This window comes from Diadema antillarum, unplaced genomic scaffold, assembly GCF_040938485.1.
Source record: "Diadema antillarum isolate AM-2024a unplaced genomic scaffold, OU_Dant_1.0 seq00001018_RagTag, whole genome shotgun sequence".
In the NCBI taxonomy this organism is placed as follows: Eukaryota; Metazoa; Echinodermata; class Echinoidea; order Diadematoida; family Diadematidae; genus Diadema; species Diadema antillarum.
The window spans coordinates 250,848-262,056 of record NW_027271853.1 but is presented as its reverse complement, the minus strand read 5'-3'; positions in this window follow the sequence as shown (position 1 = coordinate 262,056).

The window sequence follows — 11,209 nt, the reverse complement described above, 5'->3', positions numbered from 1 at the left end:
CTGCGGGCCCTGCACCTGGGCACCCTAATAAACCTTAGCATTGTTCTTCTCATCGTGGCAGCTATCAACGTCCGTATATTACATATTGTTTTCAAACAGTCCCGAGTGATATTTCAGGCAAACGAAGCCTTCGGAAGAAATCAAGAAAACCGTGAATTACTGCTTAGGAATTTCAAAGCGGCCCAAACAATCTCCATAGTCGTTTTCATCTACATGATGTGCTGTGTGCCCTCGCAAATACCCATGGGTTTAGGACTAGTGAGAGAGTATCATCAACCCGTTCTTGCCCAAGTCCTCCTCATCAGTTTGGGCGCGAGCTCGGCTGTGAATCCGCTCATCTACGGCTACAGGGATCGTCTGTTTCGCGAAAAATTAAGTGATCTCAGAAGACGCCTTACAGCCTTGATTTTATGACTGAATTCCGCCGTTAGATCAATACACTGATTAACCAGAGATGACTGTCAGTTCACAGTGTTTTTCTTTCTTACAACATCAAACTGATTTCGCGTTTCTATCTACATACAACTTTTTAAAGAAGTTGCTTCATGGTTCTAAGGTTGTATGGCTAGATAAATAAGTAAGTTATTGAATTGAACATACCACCATACTAGCATTATAATAGCAGTTCGATTAAAACGAGAACTTCGGCGGGATCGTTCTTATTCTTTCTTTTTTTTCCTGAAATTGACGCAAGGTGTTCATATAAGAATATAGAAGTTTTCACTTCCGCACGAAGTTAAAAGCCAATCAACAGCCGAAGAGGGCATTATGCTTACAGCAGATAACACCATGACACCATCCACAATGGAGGGCTACACGGAGGTGAGACTCTTTAACGTAAAATAAACCTTTGCGGAACCTTCGGGATTTTTTGGCTTAGATGCCGCTCACGAAGTTGCTGCTGAACCATGAGAAACTCCATCGGCATATACGATGGTTTAAGATGCCCTCACGAATGACCCTAAGTTTTTACGATCAGAGCCGAATTTGAACATTTCCTTTATTGTGTGTCATCTGTGCTCAGTTTTGGGACCGTAAGATGCCTGTATTAAGGTGTTCGACGTTTCATCGATCACTTATCATGCATGGAACCAACAAAATGACAAACTAGACTTTCATTTTTGAGATCTAATCTATGTTTTTCTTCGATTAACGAATAATGTCCTCTGTTGCCAGTTCCCTTTTCTGTAGTTGCTTTCAAGTGCCTATTTGTCTCAGTCGAAATGGCGAGGATTTTTGGACTCGCGTAAGCTTGTCTTTGGTCTCATATCATATCAATTATTCGTGCTTGCTTGATCCCATCGCACGATGTAGTAATAAAGAGAGCAAATATCGTTCATGAGATTAGCGGTTATTATGATTATCATGAAGTGTATCGTTGCTTTGGCGCTTTGGCCACAACAAGGACGGTGATTGATAGGGGCTTACTTCCAGTTTTGAAGTCGTTATGACCAGAGATAAACGGCAGAATCATGAGTGACGTTAGCATATTGATTACCTAAGCCACGTGAAGAGGTTACGTTTTCATTAGTGTACGTGATTGACATACCCATAGGAATCAGGTGACTGGAATTGCATCACAACACATCTAAACACTCCCCATATCAAACTATACTTCATAAGTTTTCCAGCGCAAATAGCTTGTGATGTCCGCGAGAAGACCCTGTACTCTCAATGACTGTATCTGTTCATTCCTAGCGCAGTACAGCTTTGTTCTCATAAAATGTTGATATGATTTAGAGTCGTGCGACTAATCTGCGGATTATGACTGATTTAACATTTTGATTTCTTTGTGTATCAAAGCTTCCATTGACTTTTGAATTATTTGATCACGTGAAAAGGCTTGTTACGGGAGGTATAATACTGTATCCTGCGTGGGCCAGGACCAGGAGTGACGAAATGAATGCACCAGATAAGTTTAACAGCTCCGTCAACGACATGTCCGTTACCACAATGAACAGCGCTTTATACCTGACATGTATGGTACCAATAATAATTTGCACTATTGTTGGAAACGGCTTGGTGGTATGTGCAGTTTGCAAGTACAGTGGAAACTCGACATAACGAGATGGTCGGGACCGAGTCATTTTCCTCGTTATAGCCGATATCTCGTTATATCAGTAGGCATAAAAGAAGGCATAAAATAAAGACATTAATTTGCACATGTGGGACTACCCATCATATTTCAATCAATACTGATAACTTGATATTGTGTGTGAGGGAATTACTCACCTTTATGGGTAAGAAGATGTTTTTCGACAAGGAAATCCAATATCAAGAATGTGTTTCTTATTAATTGTAGATGTTTGAATTTGTACATTTATATAGCTTGCGATTGTATCAAGATCGTCTGTGGATTGGTATGTGGTTATCGTATGGGTGTGTGTTGTGTGGAAAGCTTGAATAATGGTCTGCACAATGCTGTGTGTGTATGTGGACACGTTTTACATTATGACTGCGTGTGTGTTAAGACGGGGAATTCCCTATTAAGCAGAAGGCCAATCACAGCATCAGATTGCCTCACACCTGCTAAACGTCATGATGATGTCATGTATACATATGGCCGTCTCACCACATGTTCTACATGTATCAGTGTGCCTGCACACACACACTTCACACGTACAACATGCAGTGCTAGCTGGAGTGCACTGAAGAAAATGATTACATGTATGTGTGCACAAGACAGTTTTTGGCGCATCAAGCTTTACAATCTCGGAAGATGATAGCACAGGCGAAGTAAAGCTTTACCGAAGGCATTTTGCTATAGCAGGTTTGATTTACTATGTTTTTCTTTGTTTGGAAGTCACAAAATTTATCTCGTTATAGCAGTTATTTCGTTATAGCCGATCTCGCTATAAGAGTAGCATTTTACGTAGACTTGTGTGGAAGGAAATTTGGGACCGAGAAAATTTCCTCGTTATAACCGATATCTCGTTATAGCAGTGTTCGTTATACCGAGCACTTGCGGACACCAACATACCTCATCATTGCAAGTCTTGCTGTTGCCGATTTCTTCACCGGATTGATCGGTATTCCTTCATATCTGTATTTCAACTTCTCAAAAAGGACCCGTTGTGATTCTTCTTCTACAATATCATTTTCAACGCCATTCACTGTCCTCAGCGCTGTATCTTTTTTTTCAAATACTCACAATCACGACCGACCGGTATATTGCCATTACAAGACCTCTCCACTACGTCTCTACGGTGACCATCGAGCGCGTCCGGATTGTGATAGTCTTTACGTGGATTGCATGCAGCGCTTTCTTTCTAACACGAGCTTATTTGCTCGTGTCCAAAAATGCCAATGTGATTACTATGAAGTGCCCCACGGGATACTTTGAGGATCCCTTGTTGTGGGCCGTCAATCTGAGCGTGCTTGCAGGCAGCTCGCTGGTGTTCTTCATGTTGACTGGTTTCAATTTGCGGATACTCCGAATCGCTTTCAAACAGTCCCGCATGATCTATCAGGGAAACGAAGATTTCAGGAGAAATCGGGGTAACCATGAGATATCGATCAAGAATTTTAAAGGGACCCAAACTATCTGCATTATAGTTTTTATCTTTATTGTTTGTTTTCTCCCTACCCAAATTTCGTTCGGTATTGAATTGTCGCCAATGAACGGTTATAAACTATCATCCGTTCTTGCCCAAGTCACCATCATCAGTCTTGCCATAAATTCGGCTGTCAATCCGATCATCTACGGCTACAGAGATCGTTTGTTTCGCGAGGCTTTCAATGATCTCAAAAGAAATTTTATAGCTTTGATTTTATGACTGAAGGCATTCATTATGATATTATCTAACTGGCGGAACAGTTCTAGGGCAAGATAATGACAAATGCGATGATAAACGCAATATCAATACCGCGAGCAATACTTAATCAACTTCTATAGTGTAGAAGTGTTTTTAATGATTCTATGTCTGTACAATGGTACAGACCTACGTGAATGAATACACTTATCCCAAGGAGTTACGATGGTAACTCCTTGCTTATACTGAACAGTGCGATAGAAAACGAAAATTGCGAATTTCATGACGACAATAACGATATTTTGCTACACGACGGAAAGATCGAAAGGACGCGGAAGCAATCAGCTGTTTATGGTCCCCACACTCGCACTCTCATCCCCACATCTTGGCAGTTTCGCTTTTCTGTGTGGACGCAGATTTAGAGATAAAATCGCTTGTTGGCTGCCTGCTCAAATAGTGTCCAGCATTGGGACCGGACGCTATTTTGGCCGAGAACCCCTTTTCGTTTTTCCCAAGACCGGAGGTTTTCGTTTTTTGTTTTTTGTTTTTGATTTGAGCATGCGCAGAAGCAAGTTTTGCACGCGGCAAGCTCAACTAGCGGTAGCGTCGTGCTTGCGAAAGTTCCCTTTTAACGTTAATAGGCAAGTACTGTAGACTTGTTTCTATCGTCTATTATAAACAATGTGTACTACTTCAACTGTTTGGAAAAATGTTCATTTACACTCTAAATGATGACTTACCGGTTATATCACAAAAGGCACAAAACTCAAAGCAAACCGTGGTTATTAAAATGATAAGAAGGTCATGTGCGTTGAGTAAACATGCGCTAAACTAAATTATCATTCTGACAAAGTCTTTGGATGTAATACATATCCTTACTTATTTAACAAAGGTAAGGGGACGATTCGAAAATTGCTGCCTTAGATGTGGTGAACTCACAGTAACATATACATTTGTTCCTTGCATTCACATGTTTTTTTTCCAATTGGTAATAGTGATGATATCTTTGCTTTAGTTCACCTTTTTGAGTGGACTTTTCTTCAAGATAAACCAGCGATTGCTTGCATGAGAGCAAGATGGAAGGATTTAATAGTATAAAGCAAGACTTATTGATTGGAAAGTGATGCTACGACAACATGTAAATATGTACAAGTGGTACAATATGGAAAGCTATATTATGACCTTGATATTGTTCTATCGATAAATAGCAATGAAACTGATCAATGCAAAATATGACCCAATGGCAAATGAGATAAGAAACTTGCATGTAGTATATAGAAAACATATCATTTTAGCTGATTTTAGTCTGACTGGTCAGCAGCCTAATACGCCTCGCCTAAATTTAAAACAAAACAAAACAAAACCAATTAAACTCTGAATGCTTCAAAATAAAAGTGCCAAATGAAAACAAAAGTTAGATGTAGACATGTAACAAAGTGCTCAAGCGCAAACCAAAAATACACAGTTTGATAAACAGCGTTAGTGCATGTCCAGTGTTTAAATCAGGAAACAAAAAGATTTTCATAATATTTTACATCATGTAGTGGATGAATCTGCAGTACCATGTTTAGATTTGTGGACTTTATAGTAGTTCTTCAGCAGATTGATATCAAAATGATTACAACATTTTTTTTTCATGTCAAACTTAAGTAGATGACCATAATTTCTAAATCACTAGGAAAACTCCTGTTTTATTGATGGTGATACCAAATATATATAAATATATATATATATATATATATATATATATATATATATAATTATATATATTGTCATACGTATATAGTGCTCTTTAATGAGGCAAAATAATTATATTCCAGTCCGTTATATTAAATCTATGTATATTTTTTAGCTTGTGTGTGAAATTTTCATGTGAACGAGTGTGTATATGTGTAAAGCTATCTATATGTTCCAGTTTCTCCCTGTTTCTGTGTGTCTGTCTGTCTGTAAGTAAAATGTAAAATATTATTCCATGTATACATTACAACCGATGCCTGCTGTGGTGTTTGACAATTTTGTTCATTTGCTTCACTTTCCACCTGAGAAGAAGGCTGGATGGCCAATATTCAGCTGCTCTAGCTCGTCTCTTTTAAGCTGATAGGGTCCAGTCGGATGTGAGGCCATTTCACCGTTTCACTGTTTTGCACCATCTTTGCGATCACTGAAGAAGGGGATATGGCGGGCGGTAGATGCCATTAACATGTTCAACCGTGCAATATGGTTGTATAGCCATGGAATGGATGTAAAGTTGTAACCAATCAGAACGCTCCCCCCCCCCCAAAAAAAAAAAAAAAATCCAACAACAACAACAAGAAAAAACAAACAAACATACATATATACATATATACATACAAAACAAAAAGAAAATTCTGTACAACCTTGCAACTGTGCAACGACGCAACGCTAGAATGCTTGTATAGTTGCCACTCACATGGGCCAAGGTGCGGTTACACGGACACCAATACATTAATGCATGTAAGATAATACACTGCCGTTCTCGGCAAAACCAATGCAGTACAAATAATGCACAGGCAAGGCTGCGTTTATTATTTTTATTTATTTACTTATTTATTCATTTATGAATTTACTCCGTTTTATTTTCACAGGGCAGACCTTTCAGTTAAAAAACAAAGGGGTCCTGCATAAAAAACAATACGAAATACAACACATACAAAGTTGAATACAAAAGTAAGTCAAAAAAAGGGTGAAAAAGACACCTAACATGGCTTACAAACTCAATACAAAAAAAAATGCATGTATGCATGTGTATAGAATGCTAAATTACAAGTAAAAGTATTTCATGAAAAGGCCCGGAAAACACTTTCCACCATTTGCAACCAACATAATACAATGAAAGGGCCTATTATAATACCCGTCCGGCTGACACATAAACTACGGAAGTGAATTGCCCGTGCGAGCATCCCAAGATCTATAAAAGGTCTGTACACCCCCCCCCCCCCCTCACCACACTCCCCATCTGAAGCGCCCGCCCCGTCCAAAAGTGGGCAGGCAAAAAACAAACAAACAAACAAACAAACAACCATGTGAGAACTTGCACAGGCGAGGCTGCGTTTATTTATTTTGTTTATGTATTTATTTATTCATTTATTTATTTACTCCGGTTTATTTTTACAGGGCAGCCCTTTCAGTTAAAAAACTGATAATGCACAGGCAAGGCTGCGTTTATTTATTTTATTTATTAATTTATTCATTTATTTATTCATTTACTCCGTTTCATTTTCACAGGGCAGCCCTTAAAGTTAAAAAAAACAAAACAAAGGGGCAGTGTATAAAAAAAATACAAAATACAGTAATACAAAATTGCATACAAAAGTAAGTCCAAAAGAAGGGAGAAAAAATGCACCACACATGGCTTACAAACTCAATACAAAATCCCCCCCAAAAAAATCACGTATGCATTATGTATAAAACGCTAAATTACAAGTAAAAGTATTTCATGAAAAGGTCTGGAAATCGCATTCCACCATTTGCAACCAGCATAATACATGAAAGGGCCGATTATAATACCCGTGCGGCTGACACATAAACTACCGAAGTGAATTGCCCGTGCAAGCATCCCAAGATCTATAAAAGATCTGTACACCCCCCCCCCCCCCCCCCCCCCACGGTCTGAAGCGCCCTCCCCGTCCAAAAGTGGGCAGGCAGAAAACCCAGGTGATAACGTGCGTTGTTTTGCATCATCTTCGCGATCACTGAAGAAGCGGGTATTGCGGGCGGTTGATGCCATTAACATGTAAAACCGTGCAACATGGTTGTATAGCCATGGATGTAAGGTTTTTAACCAATCAGAACGCCCGTCCTTCTCCCAAGAAAAAAAAAACTCAACAACAACAAACAAACAAACAAACATACATACATACATACATACAAAACAAAACGAAACACAAGACCTGCACAACTTTGCAACTGTGCCAATCAGCTACGCAACCCTTGTATAGTTGTTACTTAGCTATACGGGTCAAGGTGCCTTTAAACGGACACCCATACATTTATGCATGTAAAATAATACAATTATATTATTTACCACACACAACATAATTCATTCCGTTCCAAGCAAAGCCGTGTTTTACAAATAATGCACAGGCGAGGCTGCGTTTAGTGCAGATGCAACACACTCGTGGGTATATACAATGGTCAGTTGGTGACGCGTGTACGAGGCGCAGCGTAGTACTGTATCATTATGCTGCACGACATGGTGAATACCCTACAGTGAGCTGCATCACTTCTATAGTCACGAAATTAAACATGTGCCTTATTTGATTTATAAAACGACATATTTATGTACCTTTATGGGTGGATACCTGTCGGCTACATACATAACTTGCTCAAAAGTCAAGATGTCCGGAGGTATGTTCGTTGCAAACCATTCCTAAACGAACTAGAAGTTGTTGTTTTTTTTCAGAAATAAGTGATAAAGGGCGCGTCGGTAAGCGTTTGTAACAAATTATTTTTGCGCGAAACTTGAGGTTTATTTTCCAGTGCTGCACACGTCCTTCATTACTGGCAATCACAATCACATGACATTGTGCATGGAACTATACACCGATTCCTTGCGCGAAGCAGCCCAGCTGGGAAGATTTTCTTAGCCAAGATTAATACGATGCCACAGAGACGAACCATATCGAGTTCATTCTTTTTTTCATTATGTACATACCTAAAGATTTGCCTCTTTCTACACAGGACGGTATTATTACACAGTTTCATCTCTTACTTTATGCACAACCGCATCCTATTTGTCTCTCTCTCAGTCGGTGTATCCACCACTTCCTTACTTTCCTCTTAACAATAAAATAATTGATTTCAAATCAAATTTTTTACCCATGTCTTTACCTGCATAATATAGTTGTTATCCACACAATCGCATAAGGGAATCCTGTATAGCATCAATCTTCACACCTCATCCCTTCACTTGCAAGCTGGACATTATGTATCATCTAATTTTGTCATATGTCATGTATATTTCATGAAGAAATACGAAAATAAACTGAAATTGAAATTGAAATTGAAAATGTGATAAGCAGTAATATAACATTTCATAATAAAATAATGTAGAGCTGATAGATATACTCCTTTTACTCATTAGGCCTTTCATAATCGCAAGTGCTCTCAAATTAAAGGAGGTTTCCTTCCTTTTACGAATTCTTCATTTGTACGCTCGGTTTCCAAAATCAGTCAATATTTTTTAGGCGTATACACGGTCACTAGGGGTCATCTTACTAGCATGTAGGCCTAATTTCCTCAGAAATTTCAAGAAAATGTCTTAAAACGTATACAGGTACTAGCTACTTCCTCCATGCAACACAAATACAGCAAGAAAGATTTGCTTAAATACATTGTCGTTTGTTTTACGTAATCACTGATATATGACGTACATTACACTTGCATTGGACCTATAAACTTTTTAATGACTAGTTAAGAAAACGATGATTCTTAATACTGCCTAGTATTTCCATAAAATCTCCCTGTCCCCTCAGCTGATGAAGTTTCCATTTTCACTAACATCCGTAAATCCTTATAATGATATTTTGACTCTGATAGCCTTAGCTCTCGCACATTGTTTGCTCGATCCATCCACTTGCTTGATTGAGACCCAGGGAAAACAAATGTAGCTTCTGAAATATACGTAATTGGTCATCAGACGAAGTAAATTTGTGTTGCCAATAACCACAGATAACAAGTCAATTGATATGAACCAATAATTATCAATGGCAACGTCATGGTAAACATATCTATATGAAGGAGGGAAGGGAACATGATTGACAAATCAGCATATTAAAAGGTGAAGTACGTGAGTGACCTGGGGACACCAATCAGTTGATTGGAAGTGCGACTGAACACTCCCCAATCCTCGACATCATAGCACGAAATATTTTGTTCACCTCGAGTCTTATAAAGGCTACCGCACTAGGCAAATGTATTCATTCCCACCTCAGGAGAGATGTGAGCACATGAACTCGAGTTAATGAAAAGGAGAGTTAAACCACTAAGATATTGCCGCTAAGCTAGATTGCGCGACAGATCGTTTTCAGTGCTGGTGACCATCGAATTTGGATCTTGTGGAAAGACTTTACTGACTTTTTCAAAGTGACGATATGGCGGATGCAGTAGACACTACACAGGCAAACAGCACTGTAGTTACCCCACTGAATACTGCCTTGCTCTTGATTTGCTTGTTGCCAATGATAGTTGGCAACATTGTTGGAAACGGCTTAGTGGTATTTGCAGTTTACAGATACCATCGTCTGCGGACTCCAACATACCTCATCATTGCAAGTCTTGCTATGTCCGATTTCCTTATTGGATCGATCGGCATTCCCTTCTATCTTTATTTCAACCTCTCCACTACTACAAGTTGTGATTCCTTTGCTTGGATTTTCTTCACAGCACCAATAATGATCTTAAGCGGCGTGTCTTTTGTCCAGATAATCGCAGTCTCTGCCGATCGCTACATCGCTATCACTAGGCCACTGCGCTATGCCACCATAGTGACTACCAAACGCGTCCAATGCGTGCTCGCATGCACGTGCATTATACAAAGCGCGTTCTTCCTAACCCGATCTTACTTGCTCGCGGCCAAAGACGCAAAAGTGATAACTATTAAGTGCCCGGGAAAACACGTTGCTGACTCCAATTTGTGGGTCATGAATCTGAGTTTGCTTGTTAGTATGATTCTTTTACACCTTACGTTGACGGGTATCAACGCGCGTATTTTACAAATTGCTTCCAAACAGTCCCGCGTTATATTTCAGGTGAATGATGCTTTTGGAAGGAATCATGGTAATCGCAAAATAACGATCAAGAATTTCAAAGCGGCGCAAACATTTTCAATGATTGTTTTCATCTTTATTGTGTGTTGTATCCCCAATGAAATACAGATGGGTATCGAACTATCGCAATTGAATGGCTATCATCAATCCGCTCTTGCCCAAGTTGGCATCATCAGTGTGTGCATAAATTCTGTTGTTAATCCGGTCATCTACGGCTACAGGGATCGTTTGTTTCGAGAGGCATTTAGTGATCTCAGAAGCCGTTTTGTGTCATTTATATCATAACTAATTGCACCCATTAGATTCTCACTGACTCAAGCCATAGGGTAAGATTACAAAAGACAACCCCTCATCTCCTCACCCCGCAAATATATATAATCATATATATATATATATATATATATATATATATATATATATATATTCAGTGTGAAAAGAATATATATATATATATATATATATATATATATATACATATATAACAATACCTTGGAATAAAACTTGGGATGTAAAATCGATGTTGATGTGGCTCTGTGCCTATTTAGTATATAATTTTTATAATATGCATAGTTTCCGCTTTCAGCAGGTTATTTAACTTCTTGTTCATTCAAAGAAACATGTCTGGCCGATTTTTAACTGGTTTCTTTTTTTCCTGTACATTCTTAGGGT